The sequence below is a fragment of the Scophthalmus maximus genome, chromosome 20, assembly GCF_022379125.1.
Source record: "Scophthalmus maximus strain ysfricsl-2021 chromosome 20, ASM2237912v1, whole genome shotgun sequence".
NCBI classification, from domain to species: domain Eukaryota; kingdom Metazoa; phylum Chordata; class Actinopteri; order Pleuronectiformes; family Scophthalmidae; genus Scophthalmus; species Scophthalmus maximus.
Genome location: NC_061534.1, coordinates 1,700,014 through 1,725,000, shown reverse-complemented (window position 1 = coordinate 1,725,000; position 24,987 = coordinate 1,700,014). Strand labels below are relative to the sequence as shown.

General features: G+C 41.6%; 1 long non-coding RNA gene across 1 annotated transcript in view; it reads right to left on the bottom strand.

The window, feature by feature from the left end:
• Nucleotides 1–24,756, bottom strand: part of LOC118285582 — a 35,614-nt gene extending 10,858 nt beyond the window's left edge. Inside the window, exons 1-2 of the long non-coding RNA XR_004785154.2 lie at nucleotides 24,399–24,756; nucleotides 15,710–15,787 (exon numbers count right to left, since the gene is read on the bottom strand). This is a non-coding gene — a long non-coding RNA (uncharacterized LOC118285582). The remainder of the gene's footprint in view (nucleotides 1–15,709; nucleotides 15,788–24,398) is intronic.
• Nucleotides 24,757–24,987: the final 231 nt, after the last annotated feature.

The following is a 24,987-nucleotide window of genomic DNA, read 5'->3' as shown; positions in this document are numbered from 1 at the left end:
AAAGACCTTTCTAACTTTTTGAAGGGCGGCGGCGGCGCCCTGGTTACCGCCTTATGAAATAATACTAATATCAATCCTAAAAAACGATGAGATAATATATCAGCTTATTAAAAAGCTCAGGCGATAATGGGAAAAGAAAACGGGAAAAAATGTTTTAAAAAAAATAATTCATTAAATAAATAAATAAATAAAAGCAACTCCCCCTGAGTGAGTAAATCTGCAGTTTGCACCTAGCAGCCACTGCCTACTGAAAACACATTTATTTTTCAGCTGCATTATTTAAAAATGCAAATAGATGCAATTACACTCGCCTTGTTTATCAGCAGCTATTACCAGTATTTTGGCGTCGCCGCGCTGAAGAGGAGCCATATTTCAAAGCGTTTGCCATTGGCCGCTCGCTAACGCAGATAACGAGTTTCCCCCTCGCAGATGTAATTACAAAACTATTTTCTGGAAAACATCTCCGGTCTCACGACCCCCACAAACACACACACATAAATATATTAATATATATATATGTGTACATGTAAAAACAAACATATATCCCCTTGCAGCAGTTCTAAAAATAGCCTGGTCCTTCCTTACAGATAGAGATCAGTTAATGGATTCATAGTGAGGCTGTTATTACTGGGATTAATAGTAATTTATGTGTGAGTTTGTGTGTGTATTAATCATATTATTAAGGCTCATCATTTTGTAAACACTGTAGTATTTTACTCCCGTGCTGAGCAGTGAATTAAGATTCCTGACACTTCATTATCGGCCTCGTTGTCATGAATTCACTATGAGTCGCACAGTGGAAATAGTGCAGTGCATTGTGGGAGTGTTGGCAGAGAGGAGCCTGTTCCACAGACACTGTGAGAACTCTTGAGGCCACAGTGCGTGTGCATGTTTGCGTGTGTGTGTGTGTGTGTGTGCGTGTGCATGTTTGCGTGCGTGTGTGTATGTGTGTGTGTGTGTGTGTGTGTGTGTGTGTGTGTGTGTGTGTGTGTGTGTGTGTGTGTCTGTTGCAGCTCTAGTTTGATTTTTATTACGCTAACAACTGATTTCCACGAACCTAGCTGGAAGGATGGTATACGCGCTGAGATAGAACCAAATCAATTTTAGGGCGGACCGAAAAAAGGGGCGGATCCAGGATTTTTCTTTCACTATCTTTGACATTGCGAGATAGGACGTTTTGAAAATTTTACTGATTTCATTTCATTACATAAATTTTGCTGACGCTTTGTCCAAAGGCTTGATTGAATTTAAGGAGCCTCATGATCATGTTTTTTTTTTATGTTTTTTACTTTTTCTACCTGCTGTGATGTATTTCAAGTAGAGTCATATTCACAATAAAATCATACAACATCACAGAAGATTATACAGCCTGTACTTTAACACAAGCTCAATATTTCAACCCTCAGCTTAGCAACAGAGGACGGTTCCTCCTTCCAAACGTGACGTGTCCTTCTTCATCTCCTCAGCCGCGGCAACACTGATCAAAACACTCACACGCAGATCGATAAAGTTTGGTTACATTCAATTCATTCTGAAATTTTTCACAACACCTGTCACGTCGGCGTGTAAAGAAGTGAAATTCATTTATATGTTCATCATCCGCCATCTGCGCACACGTCAATCTGTCACACAAACACGGCGAACGCACAACGAAAATACAAGGCGGCACCAGCCTTCACTCACTCACTCACACCTGCACACACACCTGCCATACATGTACATATGCACATGCTTAAGTGTCACAGATATGATTCACACACATATGAAGGCACAGGTGCACAGTGAAACACACACACACACACACACACACACACACACACACACACACACACACACACACACACACACACACACACACACACACACACACACACACACACACACACACACACACACACACACACACACACACACACTCCTGCAGCGTGGACGTTGCGGTGCAGATGTGTGTTTTGAATGCACAGGATGCGACGCCACACATGAGTGGTTGTCATGGCGTTTAGATGACAGATGTAGTACTCGGGTCTAGGCTTGGATCCAGACACACACACACACACACACACACACACACACACACACACAGCTAAAGCCACTCTTCATTTATCAATAATTGGTTTTTAATTCCATTTGGCAGTCAGCAGCGCGAGCGGCAGAACGACAATAATTAGTCCATCAGAGAGAAAGAAGAAAAAGAGGAAGTAGAAGAAGAGACGAGAGGTAAAGTTTCGGAGACTCGTCTGACCACTGATCGCATGAACAGACTTGTTGCTGCCGTTGGTTACAGTTATATACTGTCACTTTCTGTGGTGTTTACACAAGAGGTCGTCATTAATAACATAATGTTGTGAATGTAGGTTATGGACACGTTGCTATTTTTGAAAGAATCAGTAAAATGTGTTTTCTACCAAAATATCACAGTGAAACATCCACTCGTAGAAACTTGAACTACTTTATGATCATGTTTAAATAATAAATAATGTTATTATCTTATCTTATCTAAATATTAAATACATGTGGTCAATAAAGAGGTTCGAGAAAACAGCAGTGTAACCAAAATACAGCAAACTGAATAAAAGTGAACAAAACTCCGTAACAATGACAAAAGCTATATATATATATATATATATATATATATATATATATATCACAATTGTGAAAAATAAACAAACCAAATAACTATGAACTAGATTTGCAAAATTAACTATTGAATGAACACAATAACGTAACAATTTAACAGATGGAAAAAAAGATATACACAAAATGAATAGAACGTGTTCACTACAGCTGGAAAACAAACTCCTACATTGAACAATCTGTGTTGGTTGTTTCTTATCGTGTAAAAGTTTTATAAAGTTTAACACAATCTAACAAAATATGATGAACGGTAAAGTCACGTGAGGTGGGAGTTATTAATGTAACGTTATTATTTACTTATTTTACGTAATTTAAGCTATTTGCTTTCTTTTAAGAATCTCTGGACACATTGTTTTTACGAGAGGTCGCACTATTCGTTAGATCCAACCAGAGACAGACTTCCTGTCCCGACGATGAGCTCATCGTGACCCCTTCAATTTTTTTTATTTCTCATAATCAGAGTAAAACTGGCCGAGCTGAGCTTTTAATCCACCGCAGAGACGAGACCAGATTGTTCCACGAGTCCATCACAGTGGATTCAAATTATTAACTCTATAGATTTAATTCTAATTAATTTCATTAGACAAAGTGGAGCCTGCAGGACATGCCTGACCTCTGACCTTTGTATTTGCAGCGCGGCAGATTGCAGACAACACTCACAGGCAGATTTACGCAGAGTTTAATCACTGACACACACGCACACACTCCCTGAAGTAGCCCAATCATAATCTAAAAGCACTTTTCACTGTATTTTTTTCTCTATATTTCTGGAGATGTCAATATTACATCAATAGACAATGACGGATCTTGATCGTCTGGTGCTCGTCGGCGCCGAGTGAACTGAGACTCATGTCGTGATGCATCGTGAGTTTGGACTTTTTCAGGAGGAAATGTAATGAAACGTAAACCTGCAGGTTTTAGGATTAATCCATTTCCCATACAGTCAGCTGGTGAGAAAATATGCTCTGCTATCCGATACCACACACACACACACACACACACACACACACACAAGCGAGTTAAAGCAGCTGGTGTGGCCGGAGAGAGATACAGATGTGATCAGAGAGAGAGACTGTTGTCATCCTCCTCCTCCATTGTGGGAAATTATTCTTTCCAGATTAATCTTTTCTTTCCGCGATTTCTTGTTTTAAATGATGTAAGAGGAAAAAAAATACTGACATCATGTGCAAAGGACAAACTTTGAATGTGGTCAGAAATTGACTGACTGTCAAACTGACCAACCACAGAGTGTTTTTTTCATACCACATATTACCAGGCACTACGTGTTTTTAGTGTCACAACATCTTAAGAGCCATTTGGAGTAAGCTAATTAGACGAGTGACAGATTAGCATCATTTTTGTACGAGGAACCTTTTTTGCCTGAGCTTGTAACCGCAGCTGGAAAAAAACGTTTTTTTAAAAAAAGAGAAACTTCTCACGGGACTGTTTGGACACTGTTGGTCCGATTTTTATGACTAACCTGAAATCAAACGGCTTCTTATTTACGTATTTATTTCTGGCCACCTGGTGAATATAACTCTAATATGCACCTCCATTAAGCTCTGGTCTCTTCTGAAAACTCCTGAGAAAAAACGAATCTTGTCTCCGCTAAGTCCACCGGCTGGTGTCTCACTGCGTCTGTCTGCTGTCTGGCCAGAACAGGTCGGGCACACTGGGGTTTTCTCATCTTTTCCTCGTGGCCGTAGAGTTTGGCCGAAAAAACCCCGAAACAACGAGCCAAAAGATGCTGAAAGCGTGAAGAGTCGCCCACTGAAGTTCACACAAAAGTTCTATGAAACTCAGACCGACAGACCACAGGTCAGGAGGGTGAGACGGAGCCATCAGACTCTCCACATCCTTAAATATTTACCCGGTTGCCCGGTCGACGGACATTCTTCCTGTCCCAGTATTCTCAACATTTGGGTTTCCCCCCGTCTGGAAAACTTTGCTGTGATGAATGAGGGTATCAGATTCAAAAATCTGACCACTGGTGACGTCGTGTTTTTGTCTGTCGTCTGATTCTTTCTTTTCATGTTTTTTTAATTTTTTCAACTCCAGTATGAGACCGGTGTGTGAATAAACGACAATGTCTTTAATCTGCTTAGTGTCCAACTGACTGAAAAATCCACTGTTTGATTTGCACTTGAATTTGTGTATTTTTCATTAATTACAAAATGTTCTGTAACAAAAAAAATATGAAGTTTGCTGACAGTAAGAAAAATACACTTAAAATAAAGAAAAATCTACATCATTTAAAGAATATCAAAAACAGAAAATGATAAAATCACAAGCATTAATTAAAATAGGAAACAAATTATCGCAGAGACAAAAAAAATAACGAAAAATATAATATAATGAATGTATTGAGTAAATTATCGTGGCCTGCGAAGGAAGTTATAAAAAGTGAAATGACCCTAAAAGAGGAGATCCCTGCTCTTACTTTTACCATTATTGTTTCTAATTCATAGTATTTTTCTGTAAATAGTGATCTCAGCGCTCGTTGGCTTTCTCGACTGCACGTCACATTAATATTACAAAATATTCGTGTGACGTGTTGCGACGCAAATGACACGAATGACTTGAATTCCGCGTCACTTGGGCTGGGCGACGCGAAATTCGTGTCTCCTTCCACGAGTCTCTGCTTTGACTTTGTACGTAATCTCACCACGCAAAAAAAAATTGTGCGATGGCTTTGCGTGGCTACATCCACATTAGAGGAGAGAAAAGTATTTTTCAGCTCACTTGGTTCATTTAATATTAGTTTAGACGATTTCAACACGATTTTAGCCAAATTCGGCCAACGATCGTGGCACAAAGCAGGACTGCCCTGCTTTCACTGTCACAGTTTGTGGAAGCTGTCAAACCCTTTACTATCATCCGTATGGATGAAGCCAGTGAAAGCTCGTCTTACAGCGAGAAGGAAAATAATTCTGTAATTTTTAGTCTGTTTCTCATGCGGCGTCTAAATGGATTAAAAAGTGAAGTTGAACAGGCCGGTTCGCACCAGCTGACATGAAGTAAACGAGTGGATGATTCGCATATATTCTCTGGGTTTCATAAAGACATAATTGCATAATTAATATGACATTAAAGACTATCCCATGACTAGTTGTGAAAATGACTTAGGTCACCGGGCGTGTCGTCTTAAACCCGGGGTCTCCTGCAGGTGAAGAAGCACCATTTGTGAAAATGGCGACGGCGCTCGGGGATTTGTGCGTCGGCTGCAGCTGTCGTCCTGCGTCGGGCCGCACGCCGCCGCCACCGCAGCAGAGCGACAGCAGCAGCTGTTGATTGGCAGCTCTAATGACATGCAACAGTATTCAAACCAGAACGGAGGAAAAGAGGAGGCTGCAGTTTGGACAGACGCCAAAATCTCTCTCCTCTTTTTTCCCCGGCTTCTCCTCCACCTCTCCTTTGTGTCTACACTTTCACGTATTTTACTTTTCTCATTATTCTTCTCCTTTCCTTTCCTGTTTCCTCCTCTCCTTTCCTTCTTTCCTATTTTCTCCAGATGTCTGCACTCTCCCTTCCATCCTTTTCTCTTCCTTCCCTCCATCCTGGTTCCCAGCCCCTTTTGTTCTTCTGCATTCCATCGGGTTCCTTCCATATTTTTCAGAAAGAAAATATGGAAAAGGAATCCTGCGTTTTATTTCTGTTGTAGGTTTCCATTTGGTTTCCATTTTTTTGCTTTCACGCTTCTTTATTCTCTCCTTTCCTTTTCTCTACCATTTCCCCCTCCTCTCTCCATTTGTGTGTGTGTATGTGTGTGTGTGTGTGTGTGTGTGTGTGCGTGTTGCTGACAGCTGCAGATCATTAGTGTAGCAGGTAGATGCACATACACACCAACCGCTGTGTGCACACACTTTGTGGACAGACGTGCTCCTGCACCTGGCTCACTGTGTGTGTGTGTGTGTGTGTGTGTGTGTGACAGAGATAAATAAACATTTATAAAAAAAGATTTCAAATGTGCTTATTTTTAGTCCAGGAAAACACGACACACACACACACACACACACACACACACACACACACACACACACACACACACACACACACACACACACACACACACACACACACACACACACACACACACACACACACACACACACCATAACCTCTGTGTAGGTGAGAGACCCGAAACAGGGTGAGATTAATGTTGCTACATTCCGCCCGAGACCACTCTACATGCTACACTATGAACACACACACACACACACACACACACACACACACACACACACACACACACACACACACACACACACACACACACACACACACACACACACACACACACACACACACACACACACACACACAGTATCTGCTGACGTCTACATTCCCATTGTGGAGTTTGTGCTAAATATGCATATCTTAATTGCATTATCTGAAATAATTAGCCAGTGTATTTTTCTTTCCTGCGCGTCGTCCGTCCACGAGCTGAGCAAACAGCGCCACGCTGCAGGGGGGCGGGGCCCCGTCTGCCACCGCCGCCGCCACCCCGACCAAATTAATCCGGTCCCCGTTTGCTAATTACCATCAGTTCTGCTGCTCCTCCTGACCGTTAGGTGAGGAAGTGAAAGAGGAAACAGAGGAAGGATGGAGGGAACAAAGGGAGGTTTTGAATGAATTGTGGAATATTATAACTGGATTATCTAATTAGTCTTTATTTTGATATGTCTGTGTGTGTAATTGGTAATAATTACATGTCTATTGTAATTTAATAACTTTGCTCTAAGGTCTGCAAATCAATGTGAAGAGAAAAGCAAATAAAAGAAGAAGAGTGATGAAGTGAGGATGGAGGGAGAAGAGAAGGATTCAAAGCTGGGAGGATGGGCTTTGATTAAAAAAAAATTGAATAAGTTACACCAAAAGTCTGAGTCCAGCACATAAAATCGTGTTGTTTTTTCATATCTATGAGGCAGAAGTGCAAGTCGTAGTTTGACAAAAAGCCAGAATGAACACGGAGATCTAGGTGCAGGCAACACAGGGGAAATCAAACATTGTTCATCTTCATATTCCTTCGATATTGTAACAATACAAAGATAGTTAAAGATAGAAGATAGAAAATCTGCAAAGTTCCCTTTTTAGAAAGGCAGTGTCCTACAAAAGTTAACAAAGAAAAGGTGCTAGAAAATGAGGGGAATGAAGGAAGAGGGGAGGGATGGAGCGATACCATAAAGGAGGTCAGGAAGTGTAGGAAGAATCAGGTGGATGTTCAGAAAAGGAAAGTTTTCAAAGTGTCAGTTGAAACGTAAAAAAAACAAAGGTGTTGAATTAAGGAAGCACTGAAAGGGGCTGGAGTGTTAGTTGATATTTAAGAATGTAAAGGCTCTGTGGTGGCAGTTGAGGAGAAGTAACTGTCGACGTTACGACCAATTGCTAAGTTTAAATTACACGTGACGTTTTCAAATGAAAGATGTTGAGGAGTAAAAGGAGTTGAAGTGGTAGATGTATGAGACCACGAGTGGCAGATGAAGTTGAACTGCAGTTAAAAGTAGAAGCACTGAAAGGAGTTGACGTGTCGGCTTCTTTTTTTCCTGTATGACCTTCGTTCTTATGGAATGAAACTGAAGTGGCTTCTTTAAAAACAAGTAGTTGATGTGTTAGGATGTGAAGCAGTTTAGGGGGGGGCACTACTACCTGAAGGGTGAGTTGAAGAAAGAAATGAAAGGAGTTAAAATGTCATTTCAAAGTGTAATTTGAAGTGTAGGAACGTAAAGCAGTTCAACTGACAGTTTACGACCTACAACTAACAAAAACTGAAAGGAGTTGAAGTTCAAACCCTGGACTACAGGTAGTAGTAGTACTAAAACTAGTTTTAGTGCTCACGTAGGTTTTATTTTCAGTGATATTGTTTTAACATCCATCCATCTTTTGACAGAAAAGTTCAGACGCAGAAATATTTCATGTACTAATTTAATTTCTAATCTCGTAGCGCAGTACCCCAATATTTTTTTAGCACCACACTGTGGGTTTCGACTTGACCTCAGCTTGGGATGTTACGGTTTTGTCGACACCGTCAGGAAGATGGTCCAAAATGGAAGTAGAGCATTGGGTCTTGAATTCAACTGCTGGCGATCAATATGATTTCCAATGTCCGCAAAAGGCCTCCGTCACCGCGAAGATGGGTCGTACCTGCAGTGGATTATGGGAGAAAACTTGCATCCACTTCCTCATGATGTCACCACTCTGAATAAATTATCTGATCGCCAAGACTAACTGTAACTGTGACTCTAGATGCCAATGATTTCACGGACCTGCAGTCGGAACCTACTAGCCTGATGTAGGTCAGACCCATCGTTCTGTCCTGTACGTTAATTGGTTGTTCCCGCTGCCATGACAACAATCCATTCCCCAAAACCAAGAGGCCCCGGGAACAATGTTGCCGTTTTAGAGATGCAAACCGACGCTCCCTGCATCCGATCAGGAGTTAATGGCTGTTTTACATGGTCGCCGGCGCCCTTGTTTAAGGTGCTTCGCCCTCGTCGTAATACCTACCACTCTGGCTCCATCCCGAGCGGTCCACCTTAACAACGCTCTGCCTGGCACTCAAACAAGCTTTGTTTACTGACAGGATTTGGCAGTCAGCCATTTTGTTTTTGCATATTTACATAAACACCAAATGGTGCCTGTTTCCTGTGTGTGTATGTGTGTGTGAGTGTGCAGGGGCCCCAGCTAATTCCCTCCCTCGCCGCTGCAGATGAAAATCGGAGGCGGTTTTGAGATTCATTAAAGCGCGGCGGCTGCCTGGACACCGTTTTCCTGCGGAAGCCGATGAACTTGACACAAATGCTCACGAGCTGTGAGTTCATCTCTCCGTGCCTTAATTTAGTTGATTACTAAATTATGCAATGACCCAGCCAAAGACATTGAGTGGTGGAGGGGGGGTGGGGGGAGATTTCTCGCTGCCAGAGATTTTTCCAGAATTGCCCTGTTTTTAGAAATACTTCCTGCTCGCCGTCACCCCCGGGCTAAACATGTGTGCCAGGCAGCACAGCAGAAAATAAATGAAGAAGTTTCTCCCTCCCGCCTCCCCTCCGATGGTCTGTAATATAACCCTCATACATCAGGTGGACAGGGACACATAACGTCAACTTAAATGTTCCGTATTATTAATTTTTACCACTTTAAGCAGCGTATACGCGGACACATAAAGTGAATATACCGTGTTCTGCGTTTAATGTGTAACATTAAACCTGGTTCAAACTGCTTTAAACTGGGTGGAAGATGGATTACTAGACTGTGTGGAACTGTTTCTCTTGTTCACTTTGTTGTTTAACTGTTTATTCAGTAAGTCCTTGAAGTCTGTATTAATTCAGTATGTAGCATTATTACACATGCTCTTTTTTATGACTCAATTATTCATGAAATTATATCTTAAATAAAAAGGATTGTTTTATTAATCCCTAAAGAGGAAACTAGTTTGAGGTCTCATGCAGAGTGAAGAACAAAACATATTTATGAAGACGTATGAAAGTCAAAGTATTTCTTTAAGTGTTTGTCGAAGTTTAAATAAAGACCTGAAAGAAACAAGGACGTCAGAGTTGTTATTCATCTTGTTTCCTTTTACCTGGTTTTCTTATTGACTCTGTTAATCAGGTGTTTATTCTCTTTTATGGATTATAGCAACTTTATATATATATATATACTTTTATTTTGCTAAGTTGGACACAGTAAAGTTTATAGGTTGTTTATTCTTTCCGTCCTTCATCCATTCTTGTCTCTCCGCTCACTGGCTTCACCAAACACTTGCTCGTTCACTCTTCAACACACCGTGACTTCTACTTCTCGCTGAACATCTTATTTATGTTTTCAGATGTTTGGAAAATTATACTTGTGTTGTGCAGTTGCTTTTTATTGCCTCCACCCGGTCGGGTAGGAAATTGGTTTGGTTTGTTTGTTTGTGGCATTATTCCAAAAGTTATATACACAGATTTGTTTTCGGACATGATAACAGGTGATAACATTTTGGGATGCAATCCAAGTTCAAGATCTGGATTCTGCTGTCCTAATGTCAACGGGGAGCTTGTTCCACCATTGTGGAAAACCATTACAGAAAACAGATTGGATGTAGTTGAGCGGTGGTTGCCCGCCCCTGGCAGCCATTGAGGGTAGCAGATTGAAGTGGACGGGCTGGGGTGTAATGGTTTGACCATGTTCTGGATGTAGGACATGTACCAGTGCCTTGAATCGGTAGTAGTGCGGGAGAATTTTGGTAGGTTGAAGACCAACTGGGCCGCTGCATTCTGGATGAGCTGCAGAGGTCGGATGGCGCATGTTGGTAGACCAGCCGGGAGGGAGTTGCAGTTGCAGCCTTCTTGGTAAAGGGAGCAAACGTATCCTCCTGATGTTGTGGAGGATGAATCTGCAGGAGTAGGTCGTCACAGCGACGTTGGCAGCAAAGGAAACTGGTCGTCCGGTGTCACACCCAGGTTCCTTCACCAAAGTGTTCTCAATGGTGATTGAGAGGTCGTTGGTGGGAGATGCCTTTTGGTCTTGTCCATATTGAGCCTCAGGTGGTGCGTCGACATCCAGAGATTTTTGTTTTCGGGAGCTGTTTCGATAATGACTCAACTTTGCAGTGACAACATTTGTGACCTTCCACAAATTTTAAGTACTTTCTCCTGTGCTACATAAAGAAAACTCTACTGTCTAAAATTGCACTGAACGGCGGCGTTGGTCCTAAATTGTTTTTATTTTTTTGTATCCTTGATAAAGTTCAGTCAACGCAGGTTTGTACACTGGTAATTTCATTTGGTTACATTTACTCACTTGTATGCCGCAACACTTTGGGTTGTTTGTTTTATTCACAGTAAACTGTAATATTCAGTGAAAACTTTATTCATATTTATTCATAGCATCCCAAAACACACTTTGACTCCTACCTCTCGTTCTGGGGCTGTTAAATTTTTACCATTTTCAGATCTTAGACGAACCAAGTGAAATTAATTACACCTGAATAAACCGGTGTTGTGTCGACAGTTATTTTCAGTCGCTGCGTCGCGTGTCTGGCTGCTTTTGTTTCGGAGGTGAGATGATTTTTTATAAGCCTCCTGGGTTGTTTTGTTTTTATATCACCATCATAATTCACCTGCTCTCTCTCTCTCCCTCCATTTTATTTGTTTATTCACAAGTGTGTGTTTGTGTGATCTCTGAGGCGAGTTATATTTGTTTTTGTTGTGTTTCACAGGTACATCAGCAGGAATATCTAATAACTACAAATCCAGAATTAATGATGGTTATCATTCTGACTCAACACCAACTCCTTCCTTCCTTCCTTCCTTGCATCCTTCCTCCCTTTCTTCCTTCCTTCCTCCCTGTGTTTCCGCTCTGATGAAGACTCCCGTCTCTTCGGGCTGTAATTAAGCAGCTCTGCCTCTGTCTCTGCGCTCAGTCATGGGTGGCTCATTGTGCACATGGATTCCTCTGCAGCGCTTAATCAGCTAAACATTGTTTAGCCCACTTTAGTCTACTTTTATTCTTTTTACCATTGTTATCATCGTGATGACACCCATCCAGCTGCCATCCTCCTCCTCACCGTGTTTTTTTTCCTTTTCCACTCCAATGAATCTCTGTCCGTCTTCACATCTCATCTCTGCCATCAGATCACTTCAGCTCTTTTCTTCCGTGGTCTTAATGTTGAATTCATTTTTCCTCATGCAGTTTCTCTCTGTCCCCCATTTCGTCTGGCTGTGCTCCAGATTCCAGCAGGGTTTTAGCCCGTGGTCCTAATTGTCCTGACGAGGGGTGGATCCTGTGTGTGCGAGGCGGCGGCCATATGGTGCCCGGCTGCGGGGCAAAACTCCTCGGGCGTTTTAAGGTGAATGTTTGTGAAACGGCCCCGAACGAAAACTACGGTGGTGTTTGCAGGACATCTCACACTCAGCTACAGACTCAGTTTACGCTCAACTCTGATCAGTGTAAACTAGATCAACCATTTTAGGTAAAATTAGTAAATATATTGTTATGATCGAAATTTTATTTCTGTAAAGCACGAAGCAAACACCAGGAGGCATATATACATTTTACTGAACATACAGAGGAGTATTTACTAACGCGTTGTTGCCCCTTATTTCCAATCTCTTTATGGTAAAACACTCTTTTTCCTAGTATTAAAGTTTTACGTTGGAAAAGTGTCACTGTTGAATTGTGTCCAAACACCAGACACAGAGATTTAACATATATAAGTCGATAACGTAATTATCGTGACAGGCCGAGAATTAGGCTGCATTGAAATTACATTTATCTTCTGTGGTTCCAGATAAAATGTCATGTCTCTGCATTTTAAGCTTTTCGCATTTCATTTTACTCCATTTTTTTTTTAAGGTTTAGAGAAATGACGTGTTGTGAAGTGACATGTGAAGAGAAATCAAACGTGCAGTGATCACACGCGACATGACAAGTGTTATTCATACGCACTTTGATGAGCCAATGCCGGACAAGCGACTAATCAAGACATTAAGCAATGAGGGATTATGACTATTACTCATTTTGGTATTTAAATATTTTGAATATCTGGATTAGTAATGAATTAGTGATTGACTTATTAGCAATGACACGTCAACGATAATACAAAATGCAGCGTTTTCTAAACATTTTTATTTTTTGGTTTCACTTTATAATAAGCTTTAATAAAATGCAGTTATTACTCAACACGGAGTATTTATATTATTTATTTTAAAACTCGGTGGCTGATGAAGAAGAAAAAAAGAGAAGAAAAAAGTTTTACGGCTGAAGTTCCTTCTGACCTCTGAACTCCGTGAAACTCAGGAGTTTATTAAGATAAGAGAATAAAATCTGTATGTGTGTGTGTGTTGTCATACCTGTGGGTTAATATATGCAGGTTATCTGCTCCATATGTTAATGGTCAGAAGTTCAGCTCAGCTAATATTCACAGAAACACACACACGCACACTTTCACAACCAACAGGGGACACAACCTGTTGGTCTCTGACACACACACACACGGACAGGACAACTCTTATTTATGCGTGTGTGTGTATACGTATGCGTGTGTGTGTTGTAGACATAACACAGGTCCCACCGGGAACTTAGGATCCAGCTGCTGATTTAACAACAAATGGCATCTGCTGCCACACACACACACACACACACACACACACACACACACACACACACACACACACACACACACACACACACACACACACACACACACACACACACACACACACACACACACACACACACACACACACACACACACACACACACACACACACACACACACACACACACACACCAGCACTATGATATACAAACACACATGCTAACCGGTGGTGCGACACACACACACACACACACACACACACACACACACACACACACACACACACACACACACACACACACACACACACACACACACACACACACACACACACACACACACACACACACACACACACACACACACACACACACACACACACACACACACACACATTTGGAGTGTAACAGATGTAGTGTGGGCCTGAGACACATGCTCTATCTCCTCCAACTCAGGTGGTGAGGGAGCAGAGCGAGAGAAAAAGTGTCCACATCCATATAATGTCTTTATCTATTACTATTTATATATATATTTATATACACAGTATTTTTTCTTTAACAAAACTTATTTTGCATATAAACGACGGTTGGAGCTTCTTCATGACACTGGAGATCAACAGAGGCCACAGATATCGGTCAAGGAGGCGAAGATGACGTTACCTGAGGTTTTTATTGTTGATGCCACTAGAACCGTATACAGTTAAATATATTATATACAGTCATTTGACAGTTTCTAGCCAAATCTAATGAAACAGTAACGCAGTAAATCCTCTCCAGGGTTGGAGACCGGATCTGGCCCCGGCTCCTATCAGACAGAATCACAACCACACAGATATCTACTGAAATAGTTGCCCTACTTACAGATATGGCATTTATTTGATTTCAAAATTTGCGTTTCAAGCGCAAACTCACCCTTTCTCTACGCGCTCACACCTGCGGAAAGTCGCTCGCTCATCAAATTGAATTTTGAGGCTTTGGAGGCAGGACAATATTTTTCAATATTTGTCTATTTGTATAATTTTAGTTGTTTTGTAAAGAAATTTGCTTATTTTTTTAAGTGTTAGTTTAAGTATCCGTGTTTTCATTTTCTGACCCTTTGCTAATGTGTGTTTATGTACCACAGTGTGTGTGTGTGTGTTTGTGTTTAGTTCATCCTTTCTTCACAAAAATTGCATATCCTGCTCATTTGTACATTTATCTGTAGTTTTATGTTTGCGTTTGTGTGTGTGTGTGTATGTGTGTGTGTGTGCGCTTGTGTTTTTTGGGGGGGGGGGGGGGGGGGGGGGGGGGTGGTGAAGGGGTGGGGGTCAGTGTATCAGCGTGGCAGGTGCAAGGATCGTGGCAACGCCCCCGGGCCGACCGCGGGGCTCGAGCGCTCGCTGCGGCGATTAATCACCCGGCAAAATGCTTCTGACGTGCCGAAGAGGGAAAGAGAGGAGCTTCATGTTCCTGCATCCTTCACTGAACGCGTGCGTGTCTCTGTGTGTATGTGTGTGTGTTATCCTCATCTTCTCTCTGTCTCTCACACACAAACACAAACACACACACACACACACACACACACACACACACACACACACACACACACACACACACACACACACACACACACACACACACACACACACACACACACACACACACACACACACACACACACACACACACACAGCTATGAGTATCTAAGACGGAAGTATTAGGTGTGTAGATGAATGTGTTGGTGAATGTGGATATGTTTTTGTTCCAAATGTCAAAATGACAAAGGAGGTTGTTTTAATTTATTCCATTTATCTGCCATGTTTATATTTACTGCTTTTATTCATAACTTCAGTCTTATATTTGTAGTTTTGTAGATCTGACAACCAGATCTGGAAACATGGCGACAACTTTAAAAAAGAAAAGGTTGGTTCAAAGAAAATGGAAAACTCAAGAAGTGATCAGGCTCATGAGACGTAAACAGATCCCAGATATAAGCAGTAAGAATACATGTTAAACTCACAGGTGATGAGTGAAGAGCAGCAGAGACGTGATGTGATGCAGCAGCAGCGTTTAGCTTCATCTCATAGAGTTGAGGACGCTGATGAAGTCGAGAGGAGACAAAGGAAAAAAAACAGATCAACTTCTATAGATTTGAAAATTAAAGGCAAAAGGTGATCATGGTTACATCATATCTAAAACAAATCCAAAGGAAAAAATCTTGTTTTAGCTAAAACAAACATCTAATCTCTAACACGTGAATCCATATGTTCACATTCAACATCGAAAAGATGAATGGATAGAAAATGTGTGTTGATATTATTCTGTCACACTGATGTTTTCTGGTATTTTTTAATAGAAACACTATTATTGGTGAGAACCATAAATCTCACATATTATTCATCCTTTATTAGGTTTACTGTAATCTCTCTCTCTCTCTCTCTCCCTCTCTCATGAAACAGGAAATGAACAATATATGAACAATGCAAATCCAAACATGTCAATATAACCAGATTTCACCAACAGTTTTTTTTAATACATCACTGCTGCAACATGAAGCAAAAAATGTGTTTCCTGAGAAATATTCAAAACATTATTCTTTATATAGCATGTTTACGAAAGGTTTATGTAGTTATAGGCTGATATTTTCATCTTTTATTTTGTGCTACTTTAAAAAAAAAAGTTTAAATTTAAACAGAGATGGGAGAGGGAAGGAAGGACGAACGGAAAGAAGGACGGAAGGAAGGAAGGACGGACGGAAGGAAAGAAGAACGAAGGAAAGAAAGAACGATGAAAGGAAAAAAGGATGGAAGGAGAGACGAAAGGAAAGAAGGACAGAAGGAAGGAAGGAAGGAGGGACGAGGGAGAGATGGAGTTTTTTTTATTTGTTGACTATTATTGTTTGGGTCTCAGCTGGGAGAGTAATGTATTCTGCATTTGCGTGTGTGTGTGTGCTTGTGTGTGTGACACACACACACACGTACGTCTATATTTGTGAGGACACTCTAACCTCACTTCGAAAACGTCAAAATGTTCTCACTTCTTTAGGTTTCAAACTCTGATCGGTCCTCACTAAGATTGTAGTACACACACACACACACACACACACACACACACACACACACACACACACACACACACACACACACACACACACACACACACACACACACACACACACACACACACACACACACACACACACACACACACACACACACACACACACACACACACACACACACCAGAACAAAGTGGAACCGCCCTCTGAGGTGAACATTTACATAATGATCCTGAATCAGTTTGATTTATCGGTTCAAATCCACGCCTCCTCTCGTTTTGTTTTGGTTTCTTTTCTCTATTTTTTTCCCCTTCCCCTGGGAGACGCAGCAGTTTACTGATCCACGCTCTGTAATTGGCCGAGCCGAGGCACGAACGCAGCCCCCGAGGGGTGACGAGAGTTCGATTCCCCAGTGGGGCCGGCACGTGCTTAAAAATGAGCGTCCAACTAAATGGGACGTAATATGGAATATAGGTTTATAATAATAAAGTGCTTTGAGATTCAGAGTCAAACGCGAGAGGAACCTCTGGGGGACGACGTTCGCCGAGGGAGTTCACATGTCGGGAAGAACTGGGTTGAACATAAGAGCAGAAAAAAAAGCATAATGCTAAAGAGTTCACCCGACACTTCCTCCTTCTGCATCACAAAATCAACACAACGTCACAAAGAGTCACAAACGACCCGCAGGGTCAAGTCTTTGAGATCTACTGGACCAGATCTGTGAGCTTCATATTGAAAAATATGGAAGAAAAAAAAAAGTGAACAATACGTTATGGATGTGGCTTTGGGACGTTCAGGATCATTATCCCGCCGAATGATGATGTCATGTGGTCAAATGACTTTTGATGCACTTGGCTGAATCTGAGCCCAGAACGCTCCTGAGAACACCTCAACATCAATAAATACCAGTGAGCCGGTTGCACACAACAGAACCGCCGCCATTGTTTGACGGATGAGGTGGAGGGTTTCGGGTCATGAGCGGCTTAATTTTTTGCTCCACACTTTTCTCTTTCCATCATTCTGACACTTGACAATTCTCTCGATATTGAGGTAAACCTAACGGAAGTAAAGACTCTGCACTTTAATTTCCAGTTGAATCTCAGAGCCTGAAGAACAAAACAAGAGTAAGACTTACGTTTCCTCCACCTTTGTATAGTACGGAATGGGAATCCATAGAAGACAGATATGGATTTTTGAGGACCAATGCCAATACAGACAGGAGGGATTAAAAAAACGACACAGAGTCTTAAATAAAATAAGTATTTTAAAGGGGCAGTAAGCGATTTCAATACATTTTTGGTAAAATTCAGCTAATATTTCTTTGCTCTCGGTTCTGTGTGTGCGTCTAAAAATCAATTTTTTCGGCTCTGTTAAAAAAAAAAAAATTGATGTAAACCTACCAAAATTACTCAGAAACTTTATCATAAATAACTATAATTAAAATAGAAAAATCTAAAATACAACCAAATATACAGAACTTTAACTAAGAAAAAAGAAACATTTTATTCCACGTAAAATGTTGAACATAAATGCACTTTTTTTCTGCATTGTTTATTCCGTACAATAAAAGATTTCATAAGTGCTGATACAGATATTATCGGCTGAGCACTAGTTTGCACAACTCCTGAGAAATCCTGCGTGACTACATACAACCATAGGTGGCTCTACAGAGACATGATTAATTTAGATGGCGGTAACGTAGTAGCGATGAGTCTGCCTCATTCCTTGAACTACATTTCCCAGGTGTTAGCCATCAAACACTTTAATTGTTCAGCAGTATCTGTATTTTGATGCGAAGCTGAACATCTTCCATTATCATTCACTGTCTTCACACGCTGTCGTATCTACTCGTTCATTCACCCTCATGTGTGTCATCCGTTCATTCATTCATTCTCTTGCTACCGTGTGTGAGATATGTGAAGTGCGTCCCGTGTGGCTGACTTCAATCAAACATACATTTTAAATTGACACGTTTGATCAACAGTTTAATTCATTCATCTACTCGTTCGGTGGTTCGTTTGTCCGCCGCTTCCGCAAGCTCACAGTCGGCACTGTTTCAATTTTTCAGCTTGTGATCTGTGCAGGTGTCTACCATGAATATCAAACTCACCTCAAAGAGAATAGCACTCCTCTGGGGACACACACACTCACACACACACACACACATATATGGAACCCCCCCCCCCTTCCCTGTGTCAGCCTCTAATTGGATGAAGTCACTCGATCACATGTCTAACTATAAAAGCAAAGGAACCGTTCCATCTTATCAGCTTCGCACTTCACACGTGTAGTTAAGGGGCCCGAGGAGGAAGTGCAGTGTGAAATTTGGACACGCGATATGTTGAATATTAATAAACTTTGAATACAACGGGTGAACAGCACTTTTCCTTCTGTGCAGCAGTTGGGGGGCAGGGTAGCACACTGAGTTGAACAAGTCTTCTTCTACCTCCGCAGTTTGTCCAACAATAATTCACTTAATAATTCACAATTCGGACTACAACCAAACTCTTTGTCGCCGCCAAATGCTCAACTCTATAATCATTTCTGCCAGCTGGGCCACCATTACCGGTCGGATCTACGTTCCGACTTTCACCTGTGTTCATGAGCCCTGGGTAGTAATCGAAAGAACGAGATCACGAAAAATAAATGAGGCCGAAATGAGCTTCCTCCGTAGGGCGGCTTGGCTCAGCCTTAGAGATATAAAGGTGAGGTTGCAATCGAAAGGCGTCACTTGAGGTGGTTCAGCTATCTTGTCAGGACGCCACCTGGGCGCCTTCCTTTGGAGGTTTACCGGGCAACTGGGAGGAGACCTAGAGGTAGACCAAGAACTCACTGGAGGGGACTACATATCCCCTCAGGCCTTGGGAACACTTCGGGATCCCCAAGGACGAGCTGGAAAGCGTGGCCGGGGAGAGGGATGTCTGGAACACCCTGCTTAGCCTCCATGACCCGATCCCGGAGTTCAAAACTGGACCTGACCAATCTGACTTCAATTTATTAGTTCAATCAATCAATCAATCAATCAATCAATTCAGCAAAAATAAAAACAGCCAGTCAATCTGTTTGATAGACGAGTCACTTCAACGCTCCTTGTTTTAAAAATTTCAAAATCTGTGTTTAATTTTCTTTGTGTGAATCAATAAGTGTGTTTCCCATTAGCATGAGGCAGCCTTTCCTCTTCTGCTGCACTTCTCCCTCTGTGCGTTTCTATAGTAACCCTGGCTAAAATCCAAACAGCCGGTAGGGCCCTCTGAAGGGCACTACACAGGCGAGATAAAAGATTTCCACCAGGCGACTGCGGCTCTCAGTTCCACAGATAGACGGGATTTTCTTTATTTAAAGGAGGACGTACAGCGAATATCAGGGTGACACGTTTAATGTTAACTCATAAAAGTCCTTTTTAAGCATATTAGCTACGATCTCCGATCTGATCGAATATTGAACTGTTGAAAATACAGACTGGCTGGCAGCAACAAGCACAAAGACGATCTGGGTTTTCATCCACGGTGCATAGATCTGTGCAAAGCTGTTGCAGTCTACATCCATAATACAACTACGTCTCCATTCTAAAATGGCGGGGGGGTTTTAATCAAGATCTGCGCATTATTCCCTGAAAATTTAATATTTGATGGGTCTTCCCAAGCTAAGACGTATGTCTAAGGCTGAGAGTTAGGTTACCATCACACTAATCTTACCATCTTTTGGAATTCAAAAGATGGCGGCCAACGACATAACATCTGACATACTTTCTCTGATTTTTGGTTGTACACTACATATAACATCAAACAACAATTTTTTATCAAAAATAAACTATATATTGGTTTTAAAAACAAATAAGCGCTACATATATCTAGTCAGAGGACAGAGGGAAAACTCCAGAGCAGGTGCTGATAATGCCCCGATAAAAAAGAGGAAGAAGAGTGTACAACCAATCACGTTGCAATCTCTTATCTGGTTTTGGCCACAAGACCCAACCAGAGCTCCAAGCCAGCCCCCCCCCCCCCCAACATCTAGTTTTGTGTAAATCTATTTAGTAGTTTTTGTGTAAATCCTCCTAACAAACATACAAAAATACTCTACAAAAATACTTGGGTATTCCTCACCACCATTAACTTTTTATACATCCTTTGTAAGTTATTCAGAACTTGCTAGTTTCAAGTTGTATTTACTGACATATCATCTTTATAAGCTGATTGGGTGAACTTATTTGACACAGCTACTCTATTCTTGGCCTGTGTTGGCTTCATCATGCAGCTGTGGCAGTGGTTGCTGGTTCAGAAATCAAAGAATATTTTGACGGTGGTTGAAGCTATACGCTATTAATCCCCATGACCGTTGTGTGTGTTGTGTTTACTACAGAGATCAGAGTAATAAAAAAGTTGAGGAAGATTATTCCCACACTCACTTCACAGTTAGTTCGGGGCCCAGACACTCGACTTGGCCGATGAAGCAGCGACTGCGGCGAAGAAGGACTTTAAAGCTCTGAGCATCAGTGTTTCTGTTTGTTCCCTGAAAGATTCATGAGCGCCACATCCACATGAATCATTCACTAAGGAAATGATTGTCGTAAACATGAAGTGCCATCTCTGCCACTGTGCGCTGAAAAATTCATGCTTTTTAAGTCATAAATTATGACGAGGCGTTCTCTCCCGCTGCCAGGGAGGGGGGGAGGGGCCGTGGCTTCCTCCTCCTCCTCATCCAGCTTCCTCTTCCTGGATGAGTTTCACTTTCCCTCTCTCTCCAACATTAATCTTACCATAAACCTTAACTTTAAACTAACCTCACCCTTAATTCAAACTTAATCTTAGCTTCACCCTAAACTTAAATCTAACATTAACCTAACAGTAAATTGAACTTAATATTAACCAAACCCTTAACTTATATCTAACATTACCCTCACCCTTAACTTAAACATAGTCTTACCTTAACCCTAAACTTAAAGCTAAACTCACCCAAACTCTTTACTTAAATATAATCGTATCCTTCATATTCAGTGTAACTGGATCAGGTTGGTTCCACCGTGTTGGTCACTGGTCCGTGTGTGTCAGTGTGTGGATCACGACGGATGAACCGGCGCTGATCATGTGATCTGATCATATCATCAGAGCAGAACTATGAATCTTTACAGACAATGTGGATTGTGAGTTTGTGGTAAAAAAGAGTTGATTTCTCTTACACATTCATGGGTGAACCAGATTTCAGTTGGGGCCAGTTGTGGGTGTCGTCTATTAAAGATTAATCTCTGCACATCAGGCTTCAATCACCCGAGAAGAGTCAAACAGATGATTCAATTTTCATTCTTTAAATTGCTCTCTCTCTCTCATTACAATTGTTACCATCAGTGTGTGAGTGTGATCCTCTCTTCATCTCTTTCCACAGTCTCACTTGCCAGGTCCTGATTTATTTATTTTTTTTCGGGGGAGTGTGTGGTCCTATCTGTGTGAGCACGTTCCCGTCTTTGTGTGTGTTCCTCCCTCCCTGTCTGTACACTGGGCCCTCACCTCGAGGCGAGTCGATCCTCTTACAGTAATACCATTGCCTAATCTCAGAGGCGTATCACGGGGAGCTCAGAGCGCTCGGCACTAATAGGTTCACACAAATGGGATCTAGTCACAAAAAAAGAGAAAAAAACTCCCAATCCTCCTGCCACTGTAAATATGGAGAGCATTATCGGCGTTCGCCCGGAGCGCCGCCGATGTGGAACCGATGCAGATTCGACAGAGAGACTGAGAGATAGCGGCCAAAAAAATAAAGAAAAAAAGATGATTTAACATAACATGCTGTTAGCAGTGTTACAGGAGTAATGTTATTGGTTGTAGGGATGAATGGAAATACAATTTCAACTTTAAAAAAAAAAGCCCCAATGGAGTGTGTAGGATGTTTTTTTATTAATTATAGAAGTATTTCAAGGGGCTGGTGAAGGTTTAAATCAAAGATACAGTGTCATATTTGGCGGCAAGTTGCAAACTGCAACCAACTCGGCTGTGCAGGGTAAAGAAATTCTATGAAAAAGGAAAAATATATATTGATTGAAGTGAAGAAATGCAAATGTTCAGGTATCAATAAATGATAAATGAGTCATGTTATTTGTCTAATAACTATCTGAACAAACTCATCAGGCACGAGGGAAGGAAGGAAGGAAGGATAAATCCACACAAACTGTTGAACGAGCCTTAAATCTGCAGCGTCAGTAGAATCTGTATGAAAACATGAGAAGACGTGTGAGTGTTCAGATGTTCTGGTGACATGGGAGCTGCTTCCTTCCTGTTTCCCTGCTCTGACTGTGGATCCCACTGGAGTCTGAGTGGCGCTGACGGAGACAGACACAGTCCTGCAGTGACACCCGGAGGCTGCACACAGTACTGCTTACTGCAGTAAAAAATGGTATGGAAGTGGAAAGTGATGGAAAAGCTTGTCCTCCAAACTTCTGCCTTGTGCTGTCCTTTCTGTTTGCACATGGAGACACGGTCATACTCATAACTGTTATAATTCCCATCCAAAATAAAACAACAAACTATACATTTTTAGTTGTTGATGCCGATTTGTTTAACACTTGATAAGACTGACGGGTCCCAGGTGGGAGGAGCCATATTATTAATCAATAGCGTCTCTGTAGCACGTTCAACACAGGGCACAGGGATTGTAGAAATTTAGTGTTTGTTTCTATCAAACTGGTTTTGTCGGGTACGGAAAGTTACGCTTTTTATTCCCCCACACATTCTAAAAGCTGGCGCCTGCATTATTCACAATGCAACTCAACCTCCTAAAGGTCAGTGGGAAGAGCCAGATGTATTATACCACTCTCTGAAATGAACTCACGAGAAACTCTCTTTCCCAAGTGTTGAGAGAAAACCAGCTTCATTAACAGTAAAATCCTGATTCAGTTTGATCAAATTCCTACTTATCCCCCCGACCGGTCTGTTCAACCAGTATGTCGGCACTGTGGAGTAAAAAAAATGATGTTTTCTCAGGGGAGGCTTCTATCTGTTGGAAACACCTGTAGCTTAACGCAGGATTTACAGCTTATGATCATAGGCCCGAAGAACCATATCTACACCTGTAGATTCAGTCTATTATACAGGATTTTACAGCACGTGAATGAACACAACACCATGTTCGTGAGCCAGCAGCAGCAGCACAAACACACACACACACACACACACACACAAACACACACACACAGAGTGATCGATTCACACTCTTCTGCATAAGTAAATCTATGAAAACAATTAATATATGTAGTCCATGCAGGACAACAGGAAACAGCAAAACATCAGTACAATAATACAGAAACAACAACAACAACAAACACACACACACACACACACACACACACACACATACTATCATCATGATGCTGAGCTTGGTAAAAAATTTAAAAGGACGTAGTTGCCAGTTAGGGCAAAAAGAATATGGCCAAATACACTTAACACGCAAGCCAATCAACACACACACACACACTTATACAATGTTGTAAAAATACTTTGTTACTAGTCACAAAGGCATCAGACAAAAGTTATGTCTCCTGTAATAATTTCCATTATTAGGATTAGCTTTAGCTAACTAGTTTAGCTAAAGCTATTTTTAAGCTAGCTGACGGCCGGGACAGGGTCACAAGTAATAGTTAGAATACGGTGAAGAGGTCACCTACCCGCCGGGGGCTCCGTGGGGCTGGTCGGTGTGTGGGTGTGTCGGGGGGCTCCGGTGGGGGCAGTTGAACAGGTGTGTCGTCGTGTCTCAGGGCTGCCTCTGTTGGTTTCCGGTCCTCTTAGCATCGTTAGCATCGTTAGCATGGTCCTCTCCTCTCCGGGCTCTGTGCTGATGCTAGCGCTATAGCTAGCCGACATGTTTTTATTTTTCATAGCGTATTACAGTTTCTCTGATTTCTGCTCCTCTCCTCTCTGCTGTGACACAGCTCCCGGCATTCTTTTTTTTTTTTTTTTTTTCGTAATATCCCGTTTTGCCGCTAAATTCCCCTCGGTCACCTGACCCGACTTGACCTGTGTCGTCATCATTGTGAGACAGACACACAGCCGGTAAACCAATCAGAATAAATACATTTTTTTCTTATTTGCAAATAAAGCAAATCTGTATTCCTTGGTTCATATTTCAACAAACTTAACACTCAAATCATTCATTTAATTTTTTTTTAAATGTAATAAATTTTTTTAAGAAAAGACAGAATGAGGCTACCTAGAGGTCGGAGGTCCCCGGAATTCATACATAAAAACAAGAGTCAT